We start from the raw sequence: 27,367 nt of genomic DNA on the forward strand, positions 1-27,367 counted from the left end.
TGCCAACATCGCTCCGGTTGTAAATATACTTCTGAATTTCAACGTGAATCAGGAGCAAACGCACTTGTCGATAACTTGGCATGCTTTCGCACTAAAACGATGATCGAACTTGAACGAAATCAGCCGTAGTATTCAGCATTTTTAACTCGCTCCTCCGTTAGTGAGAGTGGCGGAATATGTTTCAGAGATAACAAACAGACAAAGAAATTTATTCACAAGGTCCTGAGAAGCTTTGTCCTAGGGCAGAGCTGCGGGCAGCTCCCACATGGGGGCTGGTAGGCCAAGCCTAACCGCCGCAACGTGGGCTCTCCGGACAGTCCAAGTTTGCCGTGAAAGTTCTGAGCTCTGGATGGCAGAGCTCCATTCTTCTTCCGTGATGCGATTGGGTCGATAAGATATCTTCGTTTTTATTAGATTTGTAGCATGAATGTGTAATACACTTCCTTAAATCGCTCTTCTGTATGTTTTCCACGTTCTCGGATCACACTGTCGACAAGCCTCATGAACTGCATGCATCACGCGGATGATCGCACGCGCAGAGTGGCATGTTACAGTCCCTCTGCTATAGTTATTGCATGGCTGGTTTAGCAGAGAACAAGGGAACGCTGAAGAATCACTTTGGCTCAAAGATTGTTCCGTCAATCCTGCGTTTTAGGTAGAACAAGGTATGTTCATATGCGTACAGATGGTACACAAAGCAGGGCACCCATCAGCTGTTATTCGATTTGACCCAGCAAAAATATTTATGCTGTCCCGATTAGTCTATATAAACATATGAGGAATGACATGCTAATATGGCACAGCTCCGCCAGTTGCACCGCCGAGTACGTCTCTTGCACCGACTTATTTTTCGCTGCCCAGGCACATTCCATATCGGTGCAGTTTAATGCAGTTTAAGACGGTTTGCTCGGGAAGCCCGGTCCTAAAAAACACACTGTGAGCCTAAGTGATGTAAAGCCGAAGCAATTAAATATGTATTCTAAGCTGGCACTGAACACCGATACCGAGATAATATACGTCTTAGCTAGTAGTAGCGATAAGATTAGCTTAAACCCGAGCGTCAGCCACGCGAAGTGCCACCAAGTTGATGCCTACGCGAAATTTCAGGCGGCCGTAAAGCAACACGTATAATCAATCGTTGCGCACCCGCGACGCGAAGAATAAACGGCAACGCGAAGCGACAGCTCTCGATAAAAGTACCCGCGTGCTAGCGGACGTTAAGATGTCGCTAATAGCAGACGCGCTAGTGTACGTAGACGCCTGAACTTCGTAACAAGATGTAAAAACTAATAATTTACAAACGCTCGTTTTCGCTAAACTGCGAGCACCGTGTGACTCGTATAGATTTCTGCACAGAAACGCAAGCGGGTTACCGCCGTGAGTCACATCAGTTGGCTGCCTTCACCCAAAATAGCAAATAAAATTATTTCATACCTTTAGCACTTCGTCAGCGTCCCGGAGACGTTCCTGCGACCACTGCGCAGTAAATATTCAGCGTCACTTTCGCTTACTTCACTGAATTCACGGAGAGACGGTATGCGGCTCTTCTTACACGGCAGATGTTTGCAAGCATATGCCGGAGACTTCCATTCCGTCCCTTTTTCTTTCTTCTACGCCGACAAACACAAAGTGCTTGGACAACGCAAGACGTTCGTCTTCAACAAAATAAAGCGATTTAATACCCAAATGTCACAAAAGATGGGATAAAGATCTAGCTCATGTAGCCGCATATGTTCGCTCGATAGCGCGCCCCTCGAAGTAGCAAAAGGTCGCCAATACTCCGAATTCGGACTTGTTGCTCGATCATCTTTCGAACAGCGCCAAACAGGACAAAGTCAGAATTTCACTCGCCGCGGCTTTGGTGCATCATATTTGCGACAGTCGAGAACAAGGTGACGTGTGCCTTCATTGGCATCGTTGCAAACCAATCGTGGGTTCTCTGCGCAGTCGACGCACTGCGGGAGGCCTACCTTTTTAACACGATAGCGTTAAGGGCTCCGTGTCGCAAAAAACCAGGTGTCTGCGTCCCGAGTCGGCGTCTAGCGTCGGACGTAGTTTCGGCGAAATGATTTTTGAACCACCCATACCTAGGCCCTCCATGTGGCGCAAGAAAGTTACTGAACTGATTGCATTTCGCAAGGTAAAATGCGTAGAAAAATGGTGAAGTACGACTTTCACACAACCTATAGACATAATGACTCTGATTGTAATTTGAATATAGGAAAAAACGTAATTCTGACACGCAAAAACTCAAACTCCTTTTCCAGCGTTTCTACCATTCATAGACCGGCGCCGGCATCCGCCATTTGCGCGCGCCAAAGCGTGAACACGTCGGAGTCCACGGAACGGCGCGCCCGTTTCCTTGAAACACTTCCAGATGGCGCTCGCTTCCGCCACACATCGCGACCCACGCAAGAGAACGCGTTTCTACCAGAAAGCCCGCCGTCGTGCACAGCGTTCGCCGCGACCGTTTTCCGGTAAACATTACGGTTACATACGCTGCATTTGCCGGAAAGCGTGAGAAGCAGTCAGAGATCCTTGAATGCTATCGCGTTCCACTCTTAAAGGCGAAGTTTAAGCATCCTGCAAATTTTGTCTAGTCGTAAGCGGTGGACGAGAGTTTCGATTGGCATCCTCGACAAATTGCACCGGTGTTGCACCGGTGAAAATTTTCCAGGAGGTCATACCACTGATTTCCGAGTGGCTAGTATATCTGATCACTTCCTTATAAACAAAATACATACTAGTATAGTTGAAGGCATATCTGACCACCATACTCCGATATGTCACCTACCTCTGTCGTTTAGTATACAAAAAAGGTCTTTAGAAAGCACCATCATCGATTTTGCGAAATCGGACGACGCCAATGTTTTGACGTACATGGCATGTGAATTCACAATGAATTCACAAATTTTGAAGAAATGGCTTGCAATCCTTCGGCAGACGCAAATGACCTCTGGATTAAGTTTAAGACAGTAATACATGACTGCACTGAACAATTTATACCGTTAAAAACAAGAAAATCGTGGAAATAGAACCCATGGGTAACGCATGAGGTAATTCATGGCAAACTAAAAGTGAAAATGTTACGTCGGTCTTTGAACAAGACTAAATATCAATCACTCCAGACATTAAAGTTGATTACCGCCAAGGCAGAACTCAAAATCAGACTAAGCCACTCCAGAAAAGAATACTTTAATACTACCCTGCCTAACTTCTTAAAAGGTAATCCACATATTTTGGAATAACTTTCCTGCATGCAATGTAATCACGTCAGAACGACCCCACGATGAAAAAGTTTCTCAAGCTAATGCATGCAACAAGTACTTCCAATCGGTATTTATTGCAGATAACGGGTTTGTCCCCCCAATAATTTCTACAGGTTTCACCATCGACTCACTAAACATAACTGACTCAGGAATCTTTAACCTTCTACTCGGATTAGACACGAAAAAATCAAGTGGCCCTGACGACGTCCCGAAGGAATTTTTAAAGCGATACGCAGAATGGTGCAGCAGATATCTTGGCATTATCTATCGGATGTCACTTTCAACCGGACGTGTGCCAGATGACTGGAAAAAAGCAAAGATAATACCAATATATAAATCAGGCGACACAAACTCTCCTAACTACAAACCGATATCACTAACTAGTACATCATACAAGAAACTAGAGCATATAATTTTAAAACACCTTAACAACACATTCCGGAGAGAATGGCATACTAACAGCCAATCAGCATGGGTTTCGGCACGGGATGTCAGCAGTAACACAGTTGACTGAAGTTATACATGACCTTGTACAGACTCTTGAAAATCGCGGTCAAACAGACATAATATTTCTAGATTTCAGCAAAGCGTTCGATTGTATGTGTCACAACAAGCTAATTGCAAAATTGGAGTCAATTATTGGAAACCGAAGCCTTACAGCCTGGACTAGGGATTTTTATCACAACGTTCACAGTTCGTTTTCCATGATCAAACATAATCTGATACAGTTCCTGTCACATCTGGTGTTCCCCAGGGCTCGGCCTTGGGGCCCTTACTATCTTTAATTTACATCAATGACATCGTCACTAACATCGCATGCAGCATAAAGCTTTTTGCAGATGATTGCAATATATATAAAGAAATAAGTTATGAAGATCACCTTACTTTGAACAGATGCCTTAAGGAGATAAATGCCTGGTGTGAGTAATGGCAAATGTTTATTAACACAAAGAAATCGGTGTCAATGGCAGTAACAACAAAGAAGATTAAGTCAGGATTCACCTACTTTCTCAATGCTACACCCCTAACTAAAGTTCAGCGACACAAGTATCTAGGACGGACTGTAGCGTCTGTCTTGAAGGGGGACAAGTACATAGCCAACATCACTTCAGCAGCCACTCGTAAGCTTTCCTTCCTTAAAAGGTCCTTGAAATCTGCTCCCAGTCATATCAAACTGCTATGCTATAAAACGTTTGTGCGGCAAGTACTAGAATACACCAACACAGTTCGGTTTCCTAACACAAAGACAAACATAACCGAAGTAGAAAAAGTTCAAAGGAAAGTGATACGGTTTATTCACAACAAGTACAAAACCACTGACTCGCCCACAGAACTCCTGGCTTCATCCGGAATGGACACACTAGTAAACAGAGCAAAGCAAGCTCGGCAAAAATTCATACACAACCTGTTGCACAACCGCTTTAATATAAATTCTTCAAAATATATGACTTTCTCTAGGTCCCGTATTTCACGCCATAAGCATAATAAAATGCTAGTACCCTTGTAAAACGAAAACATTTAGATACTAATTTTTTCCCTACTGCTGTTAGGGAGTGGAACCACCTCTACTCAACAATAGCTGATATGAAATCGCCATAAATTTTTAGTAGGATGATATAAAAGAGTAAGGAATAACTGCTAGAACAACTTTAGTCCTATAAAAATTTGTTTTTTTACATTGCTTAGATCAATCTCTTACGTTATGTTACGTTAGATTTTATTAAGTTATACAGTGTTAGGTGGTAAATAGTTGTGTTGCATTTATATTTCATGATATTGTATTGTATCACAATTTATTGTATTTATCACATTTTTTTTGCGTTAGAATTGACTTCACAAATTAAATGCGTGAAACGATGTCTTTCTTCTGCATTTGTATTTTTCCAGAGTGTACTGCGTAGCTACATGTAGCGTATCCAGTTTATTGTAATTTGTATACACATATTCTATGAAAAAAATGCTGTATCAAGGCTTACATTGTAACAATGTGCCCACGTGCTATGGTCTCAATAAAGAGACTGGCAGTATTGAAAATAAATAATAAATAAATAAATATTAAGTTCAATAAAAAGACCATTGTAGTCAACACTACATTGCTCGCATTAAGAAATAACGTTAGTGAAGCGCTTAATTAAACCCTTCTTAAACCTGAAGGACACGACACGCCAGGTTCCTATAGGATTTATCTGCTGTTGCGGTAAAATTCACAGTACTTATTCTTTTTATTGTTTGAGGCAGATATTGTGACATTCGCAAGTGAAGCGGGAGGTGCGTTGACGTAATGTCCGTTGTGAGTATTTGGCAGTCTGTTTTGAGGACGATCACCTCGAAAGTGGTGATATAGTGTGAGGATTGACTGACTGATTGATTGATTGATTGATTGATTGATTGATTGATTGATTGATTGATTGATTGATTGATTGATTGATTGATTGGGTTTAACGTCACAAAGCAACACTTGGGCTATGAGAGACGCCGTAGTGGAGGGATTAAGCACACGAGCGTTTCCGCATGCCAACCCCATGGAAGAGCGGACCACCGGGAGTGGATGTCTGAGAAGCGACCTCGCGCTGAGGGTAAATTGACGCGAGTGTGAGGAGGATAAACGCACGAGGGTGGACGAGGAAATGGCGAGGAAGGATATATGTGAGGAATGTGCGAGTTTGAGGATAAAGGAACGCGCAATTGCAACATCTTCCCAAAAGTGATTAGTAAAAATGAAGTTGTGGGCTTTTGCCAATGAGGTAATTTCTCATTTCTATTTGGTGCTCAAATGTCTGAGTGAGCTAATCAACCAAATTGCACTAAATGATTTTAATAATTCACTTTGGGTCAGATGCATGCAATTATGTATTATAAGGTGATCATCTTTATATTTACTTCTGTGCATGTGTCTCGTACAGCAAAACAATGCGCTACTTCGCCCCCACCGACTCCATCACCCATCCATGCTGCTATACCCCCCCCCCCCCCCCCCCCCACCCGAGGTTCTAACGAACACCTTGTTCTGCTTAGCGGCCGGCTCGGATCAAAGTGAGCGCCGCCGGTCGAGCTGCGCGGCCATTGAGGCTCCACTCAGCCGCCGCAAGAACGGGGACCCAAATTAAAGGGTGCGGTCATCACCGAGGGGGCTAATGGAATCAAAACGCAGCGCGGTCGACATGCACCTCCCCTGCACTTCTCCTTTCAGACGGGTGCCCCCGGCTCCTTTTTCTGTGCGCGCCACGTGGAAACAACGGCACCCGGAAAGAAGAGACGAAGAAAAAAATCTAGAACGACGACGCGAGCGCGCGGCTGCAGCAATATGCAAAACGACCCTGACGCTACAAATCTGCCCTCATTAGCGGCTGCACACGTCATCGCCTTTACGGGCTACCGTGGGAGCACTCCTCTTTTTTCCCTTCGACTCCTTCCTCCGGGAGGCTCCGAGTGGTGCCTCTGACGTTCACTCTTGCCTCGAATGCGGTCTTGCGCAGGTGCACGAGAATGACAGAGCGGCCGAAGCCGTCCCCAGGACGCGCTGTGACAGTGATCGTGCATGAACAGTGATTAAACTAGTTGGAGATGCAGAGGAGTGAAATAAATCGGAGCAAGTTCTCGGCAAGCAAGGCCGCCGTAAGCCGTCACTCGCATAAGTTTTCCTTAAGTAAATATTAACAGATAAGACGCGAAGTTGCCAATGAACTGCAGCCACTTTCACGGTTGACAGGAAAACGATTGGCAATATATCTTTATTAACTGCGAAACCAGGATAAAAGGGACAACTAAGGAGTCGGTTATCTCAAATCAGTGTTAAGGAAACAAAGCTTTATTAAAGCAAGAAATAATAAAACAAAGTGCTGTACGGAATAACATTTTAATACTGAATAGTCCGACTAATATACAAGCGAACTGAGATACAAGGAAATACTTAAATGCATATAAACACACATACAGGATACAAATAATAACATGGGCCAGGGGCGTTCCAGGGTATCCTCAAGGGAAGGAGAAGGGTGCCGCTCCAATTAGCACTTTACGAAATATATACGGCATCCAGGATACATATATGTATACATAAGAATGGTTCCAGTCTTACCAACTCTTCGACTTAGGTATTTGTTATAAACAAGGAGCATTTAAGTTATCCTGTGCCACTTCGTCGACAACTGCAGAACTGGTTACTAACTTTTGTGATTAACTGTGTGATTAAATTCATAACTTCCATAGAAGAGGTGCAAGAATAGGTAGTTTTCAGGGACTCCCAGGCGGCAGTCAAATAGATTAGCAGCACAAATACGAAAAGAATGAACCCTATTACCCTTTGTGAGACGCTCACAAAGCCAACCAAGCGCAGCAATCGTATTTCAGTGAATACCGGGCAATTGCAATATTCCAAGCAACACAGCATCCGATGCAGCTGCACGACATAGCGAAATGATGTTTTTCCTCCCATTCTCCGGAAGTGAACTGCGCCGCATTCTAAATGTTTGCATACGCATGTATACATACATTTGTATGTGTGCACACAAATGTGTGTACGCATTGTAAATGTAATTATATGTGTAAATACATGATTTGGCCGCAATTTCAGGATATCCTATCGCTTTTATAATAATCCAACAATTAAATTCATAATCAGAATTACTTTAAAAAGGATCACAAAAGCTCTTATTCATCAAGTATGGCTATAGGCAGCGCTTATAGAAACGTTTTTTTGTACAGAATTGGGCGCAATGAGATTCCACTTTGCGACCGTGACCATATGGCAGAAGACGCATATCATTAAACATCAAGGCGGGAACTTAACATTTGATCTTTGGGCCATAAGGATTATTTCGTGGGCTACTTGGTATATAGTTGTTGAGTACATCGCTCTTGAGTGCGCCTGTCTTCGCGTTTCTCCTTCTCCCGTCCGTTCGCGCTGAAAGATCTCGCACCCAATAACATTAGGTCGTCAGACCAGTTAGCTTACTGGGCCCGCATGTGGGCGACAATAATTATGCAAAAGTACGCTTTTATAGCACTGAAAAAAATTCTTGAGGATAGTGACATTGTTGGGCCCTGTACTAACAAATATAGGACGCCTTTCGTGCATTTGCGAGATATTTGTACTATTGCCTGTGGGTTATGTCGTACTGGTCGCAGTGTCAGTTTGAAAGTTTCTTCATAATAACATGGGGAGAGGGAGGGAGGAGCTGTGTCGTTCTGAATGGTCATTAATATGTTGAAATGTCGTTGTGTGCGCATTAATCGTTGTTCTCATTGTTCTTCTGCAATTATAGGCTATGTGCACAAGTGTACAAAGTTCTCTGTATGTGTAACTGTTCAAGAGACAAGGTGAATTCTTTGTCATGCTGTTAGCCAACATTATCCAGAAAAAAAAACGAAGGCAGGAAATGTGAACGTGATTTGCCGTTTGTTTTGAAGTTCTCCGCAGTGTTTCGGCTGGACATGCGGAATTAAACAACCAATCGGATTTTCCATTTTCGGCTGAGCGAAGCGTGCCTTTGCTTCTTGTCGCCCGCTTGCCGCACCTACAGAAAACATGAATTGTGGCTAGTCAGTTTGCAAGTCATAACCGATTTGGAGCGAATTCTGAGGACGGCATCGATTTCGATATATGCACCGTCAAACTTGTGGTAAAAATCCAAATCAAAAAAGAGAACGCTGTTCTATGCACTGAAGCACAAAAGTAACTGGAGCGCCAATGCATTTCGTCGGACACCTTGAACATTAGTATCTGGAAACTGGTGTGGTACTGAGAATTCGTTCCAAGCCTGTATGACTATAGGGAACTCAGCGGCTACTATATTCGTAGATTGAAATATGTGCCGTAAGATATTTAATTAAATAGTTAATAGGCGTAATTACGTTAATGACCAAATTGAAAATTTTGCTTCTCGTAGAAGTAATAGCCACCTCACTGAGTAATTTAGCTCAAGGTTTAGAATTGGTCTACCTGCCTCAGAAGATGTTTCAAATTTAATGTGGCTAAGAACACTTCGTGTGATATATATATATATACAACACGGTGTCCTGATTGCATTTCACCCACATTACACACCTTAAAGTTATCGCTCAGCGCAGGACGCGCCTGCATGATTGGTACTGGAATGCTATTGATAGTTCTATCGGTTGTCTGTTGTCAGCGAAGCTTGTGTAATCTTTTGTATGCGCGACTAGAATTGTGTCATACTTTCTGGAAGACACGCGAGCACCAGCGATTACTCTGGAAACTTCGATGACTCATGCATAAAAGCCGACGCGCTTGATGAGTTTATCAGATTTCGACAACCGCCGTGTTCGCCGCTATCATTGTTCTTTATGTGTAACTTGTTTTTGTGGGCACACGTTCGCCTTACAAAAATTTAGTTTCCTAACAAACAGATACACATCCGAACCTGGTGGCTACTACCGCTACTATCCGGACCTTTACACGGTAATAGAGTTGGACGATCCCACCGCTGCCACCAGTTGTAGGAGTTGTCGGACGATCTCGCCGCTGCCACCATTTGTAAAGGTTGAAGGTCGTAGAGAGGAACTTGGGAGGGACTAGGCGAGCAGGATTGATTTATGTTATTTACATTTGAACATGGGATACATTTACACAGTCTAGCGTGACTCCCAAATGGAGCCCGCAATACGAAGCATACAGCAAACGAGCACACAGCTCACGGGTACATTGACGAGCACAGAGCACGACGACGAGCACACGCTAGCCACCGACAACAGCTCGTTATATCCACTTCGTGTTCCTTAGATCCCTAGGTGAGGCAAAACGTTCGACGTCAGCGTAAACAAGCCGCCTCTCTGCGGGACGTTATACCTCTCTACGGGACGTTTTACAAACACACATACGCACACACAGGTTTCAGTGCTCCCTCCGCGGGCAGACGACCTTTGCAGCGCAGTTGTCGTGGTGTCCATTGTCCTGCGTCCCCGTAGCCAGGTGGTCGCGCCCGACCCCAGCCGCGTGGCCGCCGGTTGTCCCTTGTTCGGCGCCTCCAAATTCCAGAGCTGCTGTAGTCCGCGGTTCTCTTAAGTTCATGGTTGGTTAGCGCTGTCCTCGCTGGTTCTCTGAAGGGCGTCACCACCTCGGATCGATGGAAGCACCTGCAGCGGGCTGAGATAGCTTTGCAGGGCAGTACTCCTGCAGGCAGATCCTAACAGCTCCTCCATGGCCCGGAAAATCTCGCCTGGCCAGTGCTGGCAACCGCTGGGCGGGAAGAGAATGGCTGGCGAACAAGAAGATTGTTTTGCTCTCTGCAACCCTTGCGCACTTGGAATGCCTTCAACCATCTCACAACAACTGGCACAGAAGAGTCGATCCCGGCAACACAATACCACTCAGCGTGCAAACGCCCGGAATCAGCTGTTAACCCACCAGGCTTCCTATCAAAATTTTAATGCAAGCCACTCAACTGGGAACCCCACATTCGGCCCCAAAATTTCGTGCCGCCAAAGCGGACGTTCACGTTCCCCCTGAGTTCGACCAAACCTGACCGTCGCGTTGCACAAGAGCAAAGGTTTACGCAGAACTAAACCGAAGGCTCTCAACCACCAATACCCGAACATAACTTAAGCAGCTTAGCTTCACGAACAGCCTGTTCTTACCCTATCGCAGTGGCGTACTTATCTCACGTACTGTTGCCACTGAACAGTCTGGCCAACTCCACAGGTACGTAATTACGATCGCGCTAGCTTTGTGGTCACTTTTCAGAACACTTGCTTGCGTCGCACGCAAACGTTTCATCACGCTTACTCACGTGTCTTTCTCTAGTCCAATCAGGACACGTAACTTAACCGAGCAACTACACTTGCGTAACTTACGCACACCGCATAAACCCTTAAAAAATGCGTCTGCTAATTACTAGTTCTACGCACGCTCACTAAAGAAGTAAGAATACGGCTGCCCTCAACACACACGAGCAACCCAGTCATTAACAATCTGCTTCCCTCCGTCCGCACAGGACACGCGCTGAAGGAACTAAGAACGCTTTCAGTGCAAATTACGCACTTACTGATAACCTACGCGCTTAACCTTAGAAAATAAAAAAAACACATAAAAAGAAGAAGGTTAACTAATACACACGCGCGTTACGATAGGCCTCTCAACGATAACCTTGTCACTCAGGTTACTCACACACACAAACAAAAAAAAAGAAAGCCTATATACTCATTAACTAACACTCGCGAGACTAATTGTTTAAATAAAACACCTCTTTCAAACCTCGGAGCTTCTCAAACGAAAACATAAAGAAAGCTCATACCTTACTTATTGAAAGGAACTCTAGCCTCAAATCGCGAAAATTTTCAATATGTTCAAAAATATAAAACAAAACAACATGCTTTACTTCTATGGAAGCTCTCTTGGCCTCCCGTTCCAAGCATTTTCGACTGACTCATAAAACTCGAGGTGGTCGCGGTTCGAAAGCTACTCTGGCTACCGAGGAACAACGAAAGGGCTGACTCACTATCAGCTCCTCCAAGACGTTAAAGTCTCCTGCCAATTTGCGTCCTTGCGCCACGCTTTCATCACTAACTTGACTGACCGCGTCGCGACCCCCTGCCACCTCGTCTCGTCTTGCCACCTGGCGCTCCTTCGCCCTACATGCTGCACTCCGAAAAGAACGACGGAACGACGAGGAACTTGACTGCCCCGTGCTCTTTGTCTGCGTCTGTGCAGAACATACTTCTCGGTCTCTTTTTGACCTGTGGCTCTAACGTCTTTGATGCGTCAACATCGTCAACGACGACCGCACCTTTCTTTTCTTTGCGCCCTGGCTTCTTGCGTCTTTCGCCGTCTTTGGTTGCGCTGCATTAGCCACCGCATTCCGATCTTTAGCGCGCTTCTTTCTACGGCGCCTTTTCCTCGAACTCTCTTTCGTGTCGCCTTCTCGTGCCTCGTGCTGGCCGGTACACATTTCGTCGGCCCGGATCGGTCTCTTACCCGCACAGTCTGAGTGATTTTCATTTAAACCGACTCTCTCTTTGCCTCGACTGGCGGACAGCTCAACCGACTCTGGAACAATGCAGCAGGCTTTACTCGAGTTATGCAACTTGCACTCTTGCGAACTGCTCTATACTGCATTGCCCAGCTCACGCTGTGCATCGGTACACAGCCCGTCGGTTTCGATAGCTGTCTCACGCGCACAGTCCGAATGATTAATAACTGAATCATACCTATCTAGGCTACCTAGACTGGCGGAGGGCTGCACCGATCCCTGAACAATGCAGTTGTCTTCTCTTGAGCTACGCAGCTCGCAATCCTGAGAGCTGCCCTCAACTGCATCGTCCAGCTGGCACTGTACTTCGGCACGCAGATGTGACTCGACATGGGTGCTCGCGTCTGTCGGGTCAGCAGTACTCTCTACTTCGCTAGCAACCTCGCTAACATTACAAGCGACGCACACGCGCGGTGACTGTGCCAATTTGTTCGCAGCTGGCCTAGCTGTCTCTACAGTCCTCTGTTGGCACAGCACCTCGTCGCTCTAACTCTGGCCTTTAACGGCCTCTGCTGCCACTAAGGCATCATTAGCTTCTAGCAATTTGAGTTCACTTATGAACGTGCTGCTGATCTCGCAGGTGCTACTACTTCTCTCGGATTTCGACAAAAATCTGCTATCTACCTCCCACTTTCGCTGCGTCCAGCCTACAGATTTCTGAAGCCGCTGTTGACTTCATGCGTTTAACTGCTGCAATTTCTTTTTCAACCTCCTGCCGTTTTTGCTCACGCTCTTGGCGTTTTCGCTCGCGCTCTTGGCATTCTTGCCTAATTGATTCCTGTTCCTGTCTTTTGTTTAGAATTCGTTTACCTAGTTTTTCGATGAGTTTCAAATCATTGCCACTTTGCAGAGTGGCTTTACGAATCTCTGATTCCGTCAAGTCCTCCTCTACGTCTACCATGAGCTCTTCACACAACCACAACAGGTCAGCTCCCGTCAAACACATTAGGACCATGGTCGCTACTTTAAGCTTTGGCTCTGCTGTCACACAGTACTTGCTGCGATACCCACGCAAATCAAAATACAAGTAAAAGATCCCAGCGAATCAAATCTACAAACACAGAGAAATTGAAGCCTGGTAAATCTTACAGCCAAAACCAAACGCTTACCCACTGAAGCAGCACCATATCACCAGTCCTCCACCGTACCCAGTCAGTTGCAAGAGGTGGTCAATCCCAAGTCGCCTCCAACTTGATCAGGATACCGGTCGGTCACCATGTGCCAACGTCCGTCAGCGGCCGTTGCTGTCTCCCGAGTCGTAGGCCGATCTACGAGCCGTAGGCCGATCTCACCGAGTCGTAGGCCGATCTAGGAGCCGTAGGCCGATTCCACCGCTGTCAACCAGTTATTAGAGTTGTCGGACGATCCCACCGTTGCCACCAGTTGTAGGAGTTGTCGGACGATCTCGCCGCTACCACCATTTGTAAGGGTTGAAGGTCGTAGAGAGGAGCTTGGGAGGATCTAGGCGAGCAGGATTTATTTATATTATTTACATTTGAACATGGGATACATTTACACAGTCTAGCGTGACTCCCAAATGGAGCCCGCAATACGAAGCATACAGCAAACGAGCACACAGCTCACGAGTACATTGACGAGCACAGAGCACGACGACGAGCACACGCTAGCCACCGACAACAGCTCGTTATATCCACTTCGTGTTCCCTAGATCCCTAGGTGAGGCAAAACGTTCGACGTCAGCGTAAACAAGCCGCCTCTCTGCGGGACGTTTTACCTCTCTGCGGGACGTTTTACAAACACACACACGCACACACAACTTTCAGTGCTCCCTCCGCGGGCAGACGACCTTTGCAGCGCAGTCGTCGTGGTGTCCATTGTCCTGCGTCCCCGTAGCCAGGTGGTCACGCCCGACCCCAGCCGCGTGGCCGCCGGTTGTCCCTTGTTCGGCGCCTCCAAATGCCAGAGCTGCTGTAGTCCGCAGTTCTCTTAAGTTCATGGTTGGTTAGCGCTGTCCTCGCTGGTTCTCTGAAGGGTGTCACCACCGCGGATCGATGGAAGCACCTGCAGCGGGCTGAGATAGCTTTACAGGGCAGTACCCCTGCAGGCCGATCCTAACAACGTACGGATGCAGATTCTGTCAAGAAAGTACGGACCTACAACATATGGTTTGGACTTGTCCTCGGACACCCACACAGAATAAAGTGCAAAACACCAGAGAGCAGTGGGAGACCGCGTTGCTCAGCTGTGCACCGGAAGACCAACTTAAGGCAATCCAGCAGGCCGAAGGTGCCGCCAGGGCCTAAGGGCTCGAGGCCGTCATCTAGGTAGAGAGGCCTAGGTCTCCAATCTGCTGTCCTAAAATAGAGTTTATTCCTCCTCCTCCTCCTCCTCCTCCTCATTCATAGTTTTGATGCTGTGTTTTTTTAACTGTCACTACTACACACTAAACAATTTCTCACCCTTAAGGGTGTAAAAAAGGGTGTTCAACAGATTTACACCCTACTTCACACCCTTCCAGCACCCTATTTGGGCGGGAGCGCCCTACGAGCAGGCGGCAAAGGGTGCATTTACCGGAAGGGTGTAAACGAGGGTGCCAGAAGGGTGCTATAACTAATGGGTGCTGAAGTGCTTCTAAGGGTGTACAGTAGGAAACAAAATTTTGTGGACCAGGTGATCAGGAAACGAAGCGAATAGCTTTTAGAGGTCGCCCGGCTAGCCACCGCGGCCTCACCAGGAGCCTTGCCAACGTAGCGATCGGCTGAGTGGCGGCAGCGTCTGGCCGAGGTGAAGGTCCAGAAGGCATGGTGCGCAAGCTCATTATACCGTCGGCTGTGTACGGCACTTGGGGAGCTGAAAGAGCAGCATTTTGGACTTTCACCGCTTGTGCGGCTTCCAGCCAGCGGTTAATAAGGCTATCGGCTTCGTTTGCGGAATACGTGGCCCACAAACTTTTGTCTTCGACTGTACATGTTGTGTAGTATATTTGTTAATGTACACAGGATACAAAGAAAGATTTAAACTAACAGGGCCACGGGAACACAATAAGGCTCTTGTGCAGGACAAATATTTATTTTTCTTGCAAAATACGAGTTTGTTTTGTCATTTCTTACCTTCAAAAATGCATTGTAATCATACATGCATATTGTTCATGCAAATTTATAGCAGCGGCAAATACAAGTGATAAATGTTATTGCAGTGAATGGTGTAACTTCTGTTTCCAGACAGATTTCAGATTCACAAAATGTAAGAAAGCCGACATCTCAGTTATAGCTGCACGCGTTATTATTGAGGTTTCACAAATGAGTCGCAAGAACAGTGTTCACTCGAGAACTAGTATAGGGTGCAAGTTATTAACAAAGTTGATACAAGTGCGATTTACAACTAAAGTTAGATAAAGCAGTTAAGTGTTGCAGTTTGCTGTTATAGTTTTTCACAAGAAATTCCTGTTACTTGTTTAGAACATAGAACCGCGTGTGCTTACAACACTTCGACCATTGTGTTCACGCATGTAGAACGGCTCTATTTCAAATTCCGAAAATGAAGTTAGAACACTGTACTCTTCTGTGGCACTAACAACATACACATGAAAGTGCTCGTCAAAAGAGACAGTCTCGAGCAATTTAGCCAGGACCAATAGCAACTTGTTTACATAAAATAGTTGACCCACAAGCGAAAATTCTGGCAGACCATCTTCTGGAACACTTTTGACAAGGCAGCATCCTGCACTGTATGTCCTGCCATCAACAGCCACAGATTTGACAACCGTTGAATTTGTGGACACAAGATTATTCGCAGTTATGAAATCTCTAATACAACAAGGTAGGTGCTCGTATACCATGCACCTCACGCCTGTATTACGGGGAATTGTTTCGTCATCACCTGCAGTGAATAAAAAACTCTGCAAAAACTAGTGCCCCATGGCAAGACTGTGAGAAAGATTCTTCCAGTTGCGTATTTTTCGAGCAATATCTTTAAAATATTGGTGCTTTGCCTCAAAACGCATTGCCCATAGCAGCCTCAATGATCCGAATTTCTCTATGTGCGAAGGGCAGTATATGAGGTAATGCATTTTACATGGAAGTGATACTGATGGAAACAATGCTTTGAAGTCAAGACAAAAGAAATGAATCTTTCTTTGAAAATAGGCAATATGTGCAACTGGAATTTTATGACTCATTACAATGTCAACAATTTCTCGGAGAGGTAGCTAAAGCTGCCAAACTGCATTGTCTGAAGAGACGCTATCCCCAACAAAGAAGGTTAGGTTTCGAAATAGGCAAAATACTTCTGTTTCCGACCCCTTCAAAACAGCTTTTCCTAGAAGATATGGCTTAGAAATGGGCTCTGGTTTGCTGCCAATATCATGAGGATCATAAATCCATTCTGACTTGTTTTTGTTCAAATCACCACGCGAAAAGAATCGTTGTTCAATTAATGAAGAGATTATATGCCGCAGTGCAAATGGTATGACTCCTTCAAGCAGGTCATGCATTATATAGGGTGGAAGGTGTAGCATCGATTCAAAGACGGGGCACAAAAGAGCACATGGCTCCTTGACCCCATACAATGACAGAGTCGGCAGCCCTGCACTCAACATACTCAAGTGGTGTTTGTGCACTTTCGGCGAGGGAAGCACAAAATCGCCTTCTAAATGCTCGTAGTCAGTTTCGTTCCGCAGAGCCATGCAGTGCCTATAAATTATTCCTTGGCTGAATGTGCATTTGAAGCCTCCAATTCTATGGCTAGACAAATTGTCACCAGTGAAAATGAAAACAGATCCCTTTACCAGGTTTCCGTTCACAGTTATGCCGTTATTTGCTAGCTTGCCTGCGCCGTTTGGGCCTTAAAACAGCGACAACACAGACCGAGCACAACGCCCCAACCCGTGCGCGCCATTCCAGAACATGAACACAGTAAAAAAAAAAAAAAAAAAAGGAGAGCAAACAGAACACAGACTTTCCGACAGAGCAGTGACAACTAATGGCAGGTCTTCTGCTTTTAGAGTTAGACTATTACCAATAATTTATATTACGTGTTTTCGAATAATTATATTACTTAGTGATTATGAGTTTCGTTTTGCTTTTGATTGCTACACTGCAGCGATTGTTATCTTTGCATGCACTGCAGTAGGTGCTGAACATGGTCAGGTTTCATGCTATTGCTGGCAACAAGGGTGAAGCTTCAGGCTCTCATTCTTTTAGTAAGAAAGCAAAGGCCAAACGCAAACCGGACCAAAAAGTGTCTATAAATTTTTCAATATCCGAATTGTTGCGCCATCTACGGGCAGTTTTTTGCACTGTATTTAATAAGATAATAGGCAAAAATTAGCGTGGCTGTGCGCTGTTTTTGCTACTAGTCGGCGCAAAATATCTGTTTTTAAATAGTTTGAACTTTATTTAGACTATGGCATTTCTGCGGCATGCTGTAATGACAAATTTTGCAACTGTCTCTTGTTCTGCCATGGTTACATTGTGCGGTTTGCCGCGTAATTCTCACTGCTCTCACTGCTGCGTTGGTTCCATGTATGACTGCCTGTTGTTTGCAAGTGCCAGGGGTACTGTGTATGTAAATTTGCTTGCGATGCCACGCTGCCTAGTTAGTGTGCCCCACGTTGGTGCGGCAAGGACATATATCCTTGCGGATGGCAACTTCAACGCTCTCAAAGAAGCAATTTGCGCGTGCCCGGTTCTCGGCGGCAAAGTCGACCTGACGTCGAGCTCGTTTCAGGCAAGTGCACGTGTTCCCTTGTTTGATTCTAACTGCACCTGCTAAGGTAGCGTTATGCGGAAGTACTGACAATTATGATGAGGGAGGCTCTTCGCGACATGTTTGAATCCGAATAGTGTTTACATCGCTAAAAGAAGTGTATCGCGTAGCAATAAACTGAAAGTATAATACTCGTTCGCGCTACATAATTCTCGCACGGGTGCGGTAGCGCTGCAGAACTCGCGGTGCGCCTTTTTCGTTGCGGGGTGCTTTTCTCGTCGCGACGGTAGATCGCATTTTTACAGCGAAGCCGCGTATCGCCAAACTCGTTATGTGCTTTAGTGCGACGGCGACCTGCAACGAGCATTGTTGTCCATGTCTCGTATGTCGCCGCTTAGTTTTCGACTCCCAAAATTTGCCTTGTCGCCTGTAGGTGCTGCTTATACGTAGTGCGACTAGTCAGTCAGGCGCCCTCAGACCGTACACGCTTGCCCTTTGCTATACAGCTGCTCCCCTTGCTCAGTCATAGTGCGCGCGTGCAGCCTGTCATCGCCACTGCATTGTCCGCCATATACATGGAATTACTTTTGCAGTGGTGTGAAGCATAGCAGAAAAAGAAATAGCATTGTGCATGTCAGCAACTAAAGGCTAAAACATTTCGTGTGAGCTGCATGTTAGCGCGCTCAAAGGTGTGATGCGTGTCATGCCCTGTACGAGCGCCTCAGTCACTGGGCCGATTAGCTTTAAGTGCTTTGTGGAGGATCGCTCGCCAAGCAAATGCTTATTAGTGCATTTCGCTCATATAACAGCAAATCGAGGGGCACATTACTAGACTGTTTTCTAATCCGAAAACAACAGTCCGCTGTTGCACATTTACAGTGGTTTGCTGCACATGAAGCAATGGAGGCAGTTTACAGCCTTGTCGTGTATAGAGATTCTACAGGTCTCTGCACGATATAAAAACCAGTTGTGCTTTACCGCCTTCAGATACTGGACAAGACGTTCGATGAGTATGTGGATCTCTCTCCTGAGGAGACTATCCCAGACTTATCGAAAATTTTACTGCGCCCACCAGTGTACAGTGAGCAGCAGTGTGCGTCAACATCGACTGAGGTATTTGGATTTGGTAGTCGTGTGTTCTGCAAATTCACAGCTTAGTTACGAATTCATGTGCCGGCTATTTATTTGAACAGTGGAGCTGGTTAAGCCGAGCGTTTCACATGCGAACTAAGAACTAGCACAGCGTTGCCGATTCTGCTAAACTGAGCTCAATCCAGTTGGAGCTTGGTTATGCAGTTGGTTCATTTGTAAGCCCAGGTAAGGTAGTGGTAATTGTTTCAATCATAATTAAGCAATTTATAATCGATAGTCAAACAATACCCAATCGATACCTAATCGATAATCGATCAATAATTCGTAAATTTCAGAAAAAGTGTTTGGTAGTACCCCGGTAAGCATGGCAATGCATCGTATAGGCCAATCGATAGCCACTCAATACCCAATTGATACCTAATCGATTGTGAGCTAGGTTCCCATCAGCTACACTGTCTCTTTAGCATTGCGCTTCCAGTGCAAGGTGCAAACTATGCTATTTTTTTTTCTTGCAGCACTTTGCAGCGAGCAGTATGGTGGCCAGTGGCAGCGAAGATCATGAAAATGGCCTTGGAATTTCCTTCGATCTGTAAGTGTGTTTGAGTGTCACATTAGAATTTTAGATATTCTCACAGGGTCGCATAATATTGGTTTCGCCCGTAATCATGTTTTAAAGAGAGATTTATTGATTGGGAAGGCAGAGAAGTCGGCCTAATACATGTCTATAGCCTAGCACTCTGCATTTGGGAGGAGGAAGAACAAAGATTGTTAAGAAAACCAAAGCACCTTATAGAAAGATGGTTGAACACCAAGCTTTCTCCCATCTGAATTAAAGTCCAAAGCCAACGACCACGTAACGAAACCAAGAAATGCTGAGCCACCCGATGCAATGCATATGTGATTTGATTGCTTGTTTACGATTGTAGTCACTGGCGTTTGGCTGTGTTCACCTGGTTGTGAACCTTGGGATCAGCGCTGCCATGACGTCTAGGTTCTGTTTCAATGCGTATGCTCGATTGGATCAGAACGGCGGCGCCACTGTCAGTAACACATATAGCTCACTGGTATCTTCGCGGCTCCCACGTTTATATTGTCCGCAGTGGCAAAGAAAATTGCTGCACCTGAAATTCTGCACATGATACGCGCTGCAGGTCTGGCAGTATATTTTATGAATTCGCATCATGCTGAACTTTGTTGCAGGTGTGACTATCACAGAGATTCTGTTCGGACTTAACTCCTCTTTCCTCATAATAACTACGACGGGCTTTCTTGGAGTGAGAATGTTTATTAATGTAGAAGTACCATAAGTATTCCAAAACACAACACGCTTTGTATATCCTTGGCTTGTATTGTTGCAGTTAGAGTCGAGGCGCAGTTGATTGTAACTTTCCCAAACAAAAGCACGAGAAATCATTGCTGTCCTTATGCTCATATCAGTGCCTCCTAATGCCAGTGCTGTACTAGGTCTGGAACCTTAACAGTAAAATTAGTGCTGGGCTTGGTTGGCACTGATATCATGCTATTTAGAATAATCTTATGCAATAGAAGAGCTAACATTAATTTTTTTCACCCGCCGTGGTTGCTCAGTGGCTATGGTGTTGGGCTGCTGAGCACGAGGTCGCGGGACCGAATCCCGGCCACGGCGGCCGCATTTCGATGGGGGCGAAATGCGAAAACACCCGTGTACTTAGATTTAGGTGCACGTTAAAGAACCTCAGGTGGTCGAAATTTCCGGAGTCCTCCACTACGGCGTGCCTCATAATGAGAAAGTGGTTTTGGCACGTAAAACCTTATAATTTAATTAATTTTTTTCTCTGTTTACCTGTAGCTGACGTAGGGCACTGATATTTTTGTTACTGTAGCAACGTGTTGAAAACTGAGCTCTGAATGGCAGCTTTCTTGTAGGCCTTCACGCTCAGAGGATGATGGGCACACTTTCGTGCTGCCAAGCCTTGGCAATCTTCATGACAGTATTAGCACTGGTAGCCCGATTTCGTCCGCAGCGTTCCGAAAAATTGTGCACATGCTTTTCACAGAAATGAAGAAGATCAGAGTGTAAGTAAATTACCCCTTATTTTTGATGGCGGTGGGGTTAGAAATGCCTGCTGAAGTACAAGGTCAGTCGGTACGAAAGTTTGCAAAATTCTTGCTACCACACTTAATGTGTAGAAATGTGACTGCCAGGTTTTCTGGATTTCTTGCAATTCTTTGGGAGAATAAGTAAAACAAAACGTTAATAATTGAAATTCGTGTACTTCTAAAAGCCACATTATTAATAAAATTACCATTATCCCTCAAATAGTAAAGGAAATTCGCTGGCTAATTTGAGCTGGAAGCACGGACTGTTCTGCACAAATTCGAAGATGTACGCTGCAAAAACCTGCCGATTCGGAAATTTTGTGTAGTCAGACAGGCTTTGAATTTATGTTTCACTGCATTAGATTTCATTTATAAATTCCTTTAATCTGCAGACCTTGGAACTACAAAAATTTATTTGTTCTCCTCAAAGGCATTTGCAAAATTATAGCTTCTCAGTCTGTTATGGTCAAAGCCATAATCCCGCTCAATGCGGACAACAACAATCTTAATATTGCGAATATTTTCAGGTTCCCAACTCGTAATTTCTATTCAAGGGTGACCTCACTTTTGCTTGAGAAATACCCGTAGCTGAAGGACGTAGTAGGAAGTGGAGCTGTAAGTAAATTGTTATATTACTGGGGACCGCCAGCTGTGGGGATTTTAGGCAGTGTGATTCTGGGCACATCCATTATCGTACAAATCCTTGAGCATGCAAATTGATTGAGGCTGGCACAGATAGCAATATTCCCATACACTGCAAATGTAATTACTGCAGACAGAAGCTTCACCAGACGTGCATTTTAATATTAATGGAAAATGCCAAGGGAAATTTGTGAAGCTTTCATTACCTACACGAGGGGAGAGACTTGTGTCAGCACGCCTTCGATCACGATCGTAAAGAAACTGCTCTACCTGAAATCTGAAGTTCTTTTCTCTCAGAAATTGTGTCTGACCTTTTTGTTTTTTGGGGTGTCTTTAATCTTTCCGTTCTTTCTTGACAGAACTTATTGCACATGCTAATAAAACCACTTTGAATTGGTAGTAGTCAGCATGTTTCTTTCTTATTTGTGTTGTTTGCGCTGCTTTGCCTTTTCCTTGTTTCTTTATTGCGTACTAAAAATTTCATTTGACCGTTTCCTTTACTATAAGCGACCTCTGAATTTGAGCACAATATTATTTTACTGTTCATGCAACTCTCAGGACTCCTGGAAGGTAGCCTTGCGCTACAGATTCAAGAATCAGCGAAGGGTTCTTCCGGGCGATGGTCGCGTGGGCGAGAACCGTGCGAAGTTTGGGTCACGCAGGAAGGGCAGTGAAGAAACAGCCATGGTGGAGCTCCAACGGCACAAAGTGCAAAATATGGTGAGGGGCATTCCGTAGTCAAATACAATATTTTGATTTGTTTATCCAGGATGATGTGTAGCAAGCTAATGGCAAGCGTAATATTTTCATTTGCTAATGGTTTCAAATGTTTCAATTTTTTTTCACTGAATAGAAGCGCTCCGAATTTAATCCTGTCTATTTAGTACTCTGTTGTTTTGAGGTGGCATTAAAGTATTTTGGATGCCTGATTGAATTTATGCTGGCGAAATATTTATCGAATTAATTTAGCTAGGCAAAACTAAAAACCATGGGACAGAAAGACCAATGACAACATAATGCAAGGGACAGTTCGAACGCCTTTGGGGTACTAACAAAGTTGTTTGGTGCTCAACCGCAGTCCTTTGTGGGTTTGTTCCCTGTCTAGCAGGTGGGAACAAGGCCATATGTTAATCCATACAATTAGCTATTTAGTTGTGTGCTGGTGTAAATGTATCACATGAAAACGATAGTGAATGGGGCCATGAGCTTTTGACGATACCTCTTGAACAATACTGCAATGTTTCCTTGCATAGCGCAGGTGTATTTATGCCGCAATCACCTGCATTGGTGTTGCTTCCCTCAGGATGTTGCTATCTCTACAATAGCCGGAGAAGACGAAACAAGTTTTGAAATGCCCACGGAGTGGCTCAGCTGTGAATCTCACAGGCTCTCCTGACGAGGATCAAATCGATGAAACGATGGCCTTCACATGTCGCCAAAGAATTTCTGACATCGCAACAAATAGTGTTCATGAGGCGAAGAGGAAGTACCCATACATGTTCAGCTTTGAGCGGGTAAGTAAACTCTTGCTACTATGTATGAAATAGCATTTACATTAAGTTAGCCTGCATGGTTGAGGAGGCAGCTATATATAAAAAAAGCTAGAGCTTCTGTAACTGGTTGAAAAACTAATTTTAATGCACACACATGTTCTATTGTACTCCAAAAAAGACTCAACTACTGCTCTCTAAATATTGCCCTGACGAAAAAGTTAGAGCTCCAATACATTTGGGCAGAAGACTCATTAGCTATGCCACCAAGGCTATCCTTGTGCCACAGACGCATGGCCATCAAAGGTACACCACAAGGCAATGAAAGTCGTTCAACGCTTCTATCAACCCACTGACATTTGTAATGACGACTGACTTAACTACATTGTGTGTGTACATAGTGCTTATGCGTGTGCAGTGCTTATGTGTGAAAAATACTAGAGAACTGTGTTGAAGACATAACCTATGAACTTAGCGAAAGCAAGACTTTCCCTTTTTTTTTTACTTTTTGTAAGTGAAAAGGGGCAGCGGTCACCAAGACATAGTGACAACTCCTCGATTCATTTCTATTTCAATAGAAGGAGATTAAACAATGACCACCATAAATTGTTTTTTTTTTCTGTGTAACTAGAAATTTTCAGTTTCAAGTAGAGCTTCAGAAAGAAGTGGCCATGTCTATTTTGTTTCTTTCTATTATTTCGGAAAGACCACACATACATATCGTTCTTGAGCGGTCTTGCGTTGTCCTTTCCACCATTGCCGCTTCCACCTTCCTGGTTTAGGTCTCTTTGTTGTCATGCTCACCGGTGTTCTTGAACGTCGTGCAGTTGCACGCTTGGAAGTGCTCCCGTGTATCTGTTCAGGTTTCCTTGCGTGGCTTGTATATACCACGATTCTAGGTAGAACCTCCTCGTGTGGTTAGCTTTAGTGCCAATGACACTCATGTTTTTCACGAAATGTATACATATGTTAAGCATTTGTTGGTTATTCTCTTGTGTATTCGCTACCTAGCAACATATAGCACATCAATAAACATGGTAGATAAATACCACATATGGACAGTGGCTGTACTATTGTGTAGGCTGCTCGCCCCAATTTTGGGAACCAATAATATCAATACAATCTTAAGAATGGTATTTCAAACAAAGTAGTAAGGGAATATGTAAAGCAAGTACTCTAAAAGCATAAAGGTGTTCCCCAGGGAGCTGCCACCTACTCTACTCTGAATGCATGGTTTGTTGCGTCTTCAGACTTTATGCGCTTAACGTTACTGGCGTTTCGAATGTGAATGGACTGAAGAGACTATTTAATTACAAGGGTGGGGATGACCAGGGCCCGAGCAAGCTTAACATTACTGGAATTTTGAAAGCCAATGGGCTAAAGAGAGACTTCAGTTACAAGCGTAGTGAAGAGTAGGGCCCGAGCAGTCGCGAAGTATTAGCAGCAAAGAACCTGGAATATGTCTTGCAACTTGGTACCAGAGAGAGAGGTTTTTTTTAAGGAAGGCGGAGAGGTCGGCTTGAGCGTTAGTTTGCACTGGCCTGCTACTCTACACTGGGGAAGGGGGGAGAGGATAAGATAAGGAGGTGCATATACCTGTATACATTTCCATCACGTTGAGGTCATACTAGAGTCGTGCGTCGAGTCCAATGGCTTGAAGAAAAGCTATAGTCACCCCAGTGACCACAGCTGTGCTGTTGGTGTCAGGTCAAGGGCCTAATACAATCTTTTAAGATATTGGTCTTTTAGTCACTCGTTGAATAGTAGGAATGAGGCTCTGCCGTTCTCGCACATACGCTGGGCATGAGCAAAATATGTGCTCAAGTGTTTCTGGCGGTTGGCAGTGATCACAGTTGGGACCAGTGTCACTACAGCTGATTACATGCGTATAGCGCCTCGCGAGTGGAAAACCAAGACGAATGCGGTACATATTTTCTTACAGATGATGCATTAGACATTACTATCCATTATCACCCAGTAAGATATTGGTCTTTTAGTCACTCGTTGAATAGTAAGAATGAGGCTCTGCCGTTCTCACACATACGCTGGGCACGAGCAAAATATGTGCCCAAGTGTTTCTGGCGGTTGGCAGTGATCACAGTTGGGACCAGTGTCACTGCAGCTGATTATATGCGTATAGCGCCTCGTGAGTGGAAAACCAAGACGAATGCGGTACATATTTTTTTTACAAATGATGCGTTAGACATTACTATCCATTATCACCCTGTATTATTGGCCTACGAACGCTGAATAATTTATAATTGAATGTATTCTTAATGTTTCTGTTTAGATTTCATCTTAACAATGTCTGTGATGTGTAGTTGGTGTTTAGGTCACGTGAGACAGGGAAGAAGCTGCAATATAACTGCTGATACATCATTTGGGGTCTATAGCTCTTAAAACACATTTGATTGTTGTAGTGAATTGAAACTATATCAGCGATTATATGGTCGTTTTTTTTTTCATGTCTCGCGTGACGTAGTCAACTGCACCTCATAACCATCGTTGTATTGATGAAATTGAAATATAAGAAAATAAATCCAAATAATAAATATTTGGCGGTTGTAGGCGAATACCCTATGGCCAACCGTTTATTATGTCTACCACATCATTTAAAAGAAGCAAGCACGCGACTAAAGTCTCTATAGTCCTTTAAAAATGGAACTGAAAATGCCACTTTCAAATATGGGCCAATCCCCTCCTTCCTGAATTGCAAGTGCGGCGCATACCTTCATCTATATGCCAGATAGTTTCCAGTGTTGTCACCTGAAGTATTACCCACGCAATTTTTGCTTCTGCCTTGTAATGCACTCACTTTTTCGTGAAAGTGGAATCTTAAAATGGCATGCACAAAACAGCTGGCTAGAGAAGTGCGCTGTTTTAGTTTTCATCAATGTTTAAATTAGGTGGGAATTAGCCTCAGCAAATTCTGTACAACATATTTATTATAAAATAAAGCTGCCATTTCTAGAAGTGGGGGCAATTCTGGGCGTGGTCCCAAAATTTGCGTCGGGCATAAACCAAAATTGCCTGCATAAATGTCAGACTAGCCATTTGTATTGTTAACATTGTTTGTATTGCGTTGAAATGATGTATGACTTGTAGAAAGCTTCATAAAGGTTGACTAAGTATGAAGAGGTGACAATGTACTATTCATGGTCTATTGGTGATGATGCAATATTTTTTCTTGCCGCTACAGGACCAGATCATTCCTGCAACCCCTTGCATCGTATTTTCTGGAGCAGACGTTGTAGAGGCTGACCTTCTCCATTTCAAGGTGGACCGCGAGAAGTTGTTTGCGGTGAAAAATGAGGAGGAGGGGCTGGCAGCTGTCTTGTCTGCTTACTGGCTCTTCAATATCCAGTACGACCGCAAGCTGTTCAACACTCTTGTCGTGTTGGAGTGCCTTTTCCTTGGGCTCACATTGAGTGCCCCTCGAGTAGTGGCTACAAAGTTCTTGAACAAGGTCACCAAAAGTGAGCCATGTTGACTGTGCTGTTGGCCGTCTTGGCCGTAACAATACTGAAGTGGTAAACTTTTGATAACAAAGTGGTAACTTTTGATAACAAAAAAAATTAAGTCTAGCCTACTTCCGCCGTTGAGCCAGTGGAGGCAAATCAAGTAACCGAAGCATTTCGGAAACAGAGTCAATGCGATAATACCGGGAAATAATGAAGCTTGCAGATTTTTTCTGTATCTTCTTAATGCGATTTATTAATCCTGATTGAAACGGATCCCAATTGACACTGGCATACTCTAACGTCGGTCTAATGTAAAGTTAAATATGCAAGTAGTTTGACGGGTATGGCTGCTAGCATTAATTTTCGGCGAAGGAAGCATAACTTTTTTTTGCAGCTGCACAAATTCTGTTTACGTGTGATTTCCAACTTAAGTCTTTCGAAATTGTTAAACCTAGGTAGTTTATCGTTTCGGCTTCAGTTAGAATCGTTGAGTTCATCTCATAATTACACTCAATAGCATGCTTTCTTTTGTTTGTAACTCTGAGCAGGACTGATTTAGATTTGTACTTTTTATGGCCCAGACTACAGCTTTAAGGGCTTGACTAAGTGACGCCTGATCGTTTTGGTTATTAATTTCACGATATAATAAACAGTCGCCTGCAAATGACAGGATGGTTATG

At 44.5% G+C, this 27,367-nt stretch overlaps 1 pseudogene; it reads left to right on the plus strand.

Annotated features, from left to right (window-relative positions):
* LOC129385610 (uncharacterized) overlaps positions 1-27,154 on the plus strand; it is a 38,390-nt pseudogene extending 11,236 nt beyond the window's left edge.
* The last annotated feature ends 213 nt before the right edge of the window (positions 27,155-27,367 follow it).

Source organism: Dermacentor andersoni, chromosome 2 (genome assembly GCF_023375885.2).
Source record: "Dermacentor andersoni chromosome 2, qqDerAnde1_hic_scaffold, whole genome shotgun sequence".
NCBI classification, from domain to species: domain Eukaryota; kingdom Metazoa; phylum Arthropoda; class Arachnida; order Ixodida; family Ixodidae; genus Dermacentor; species Dermacentor andersoni.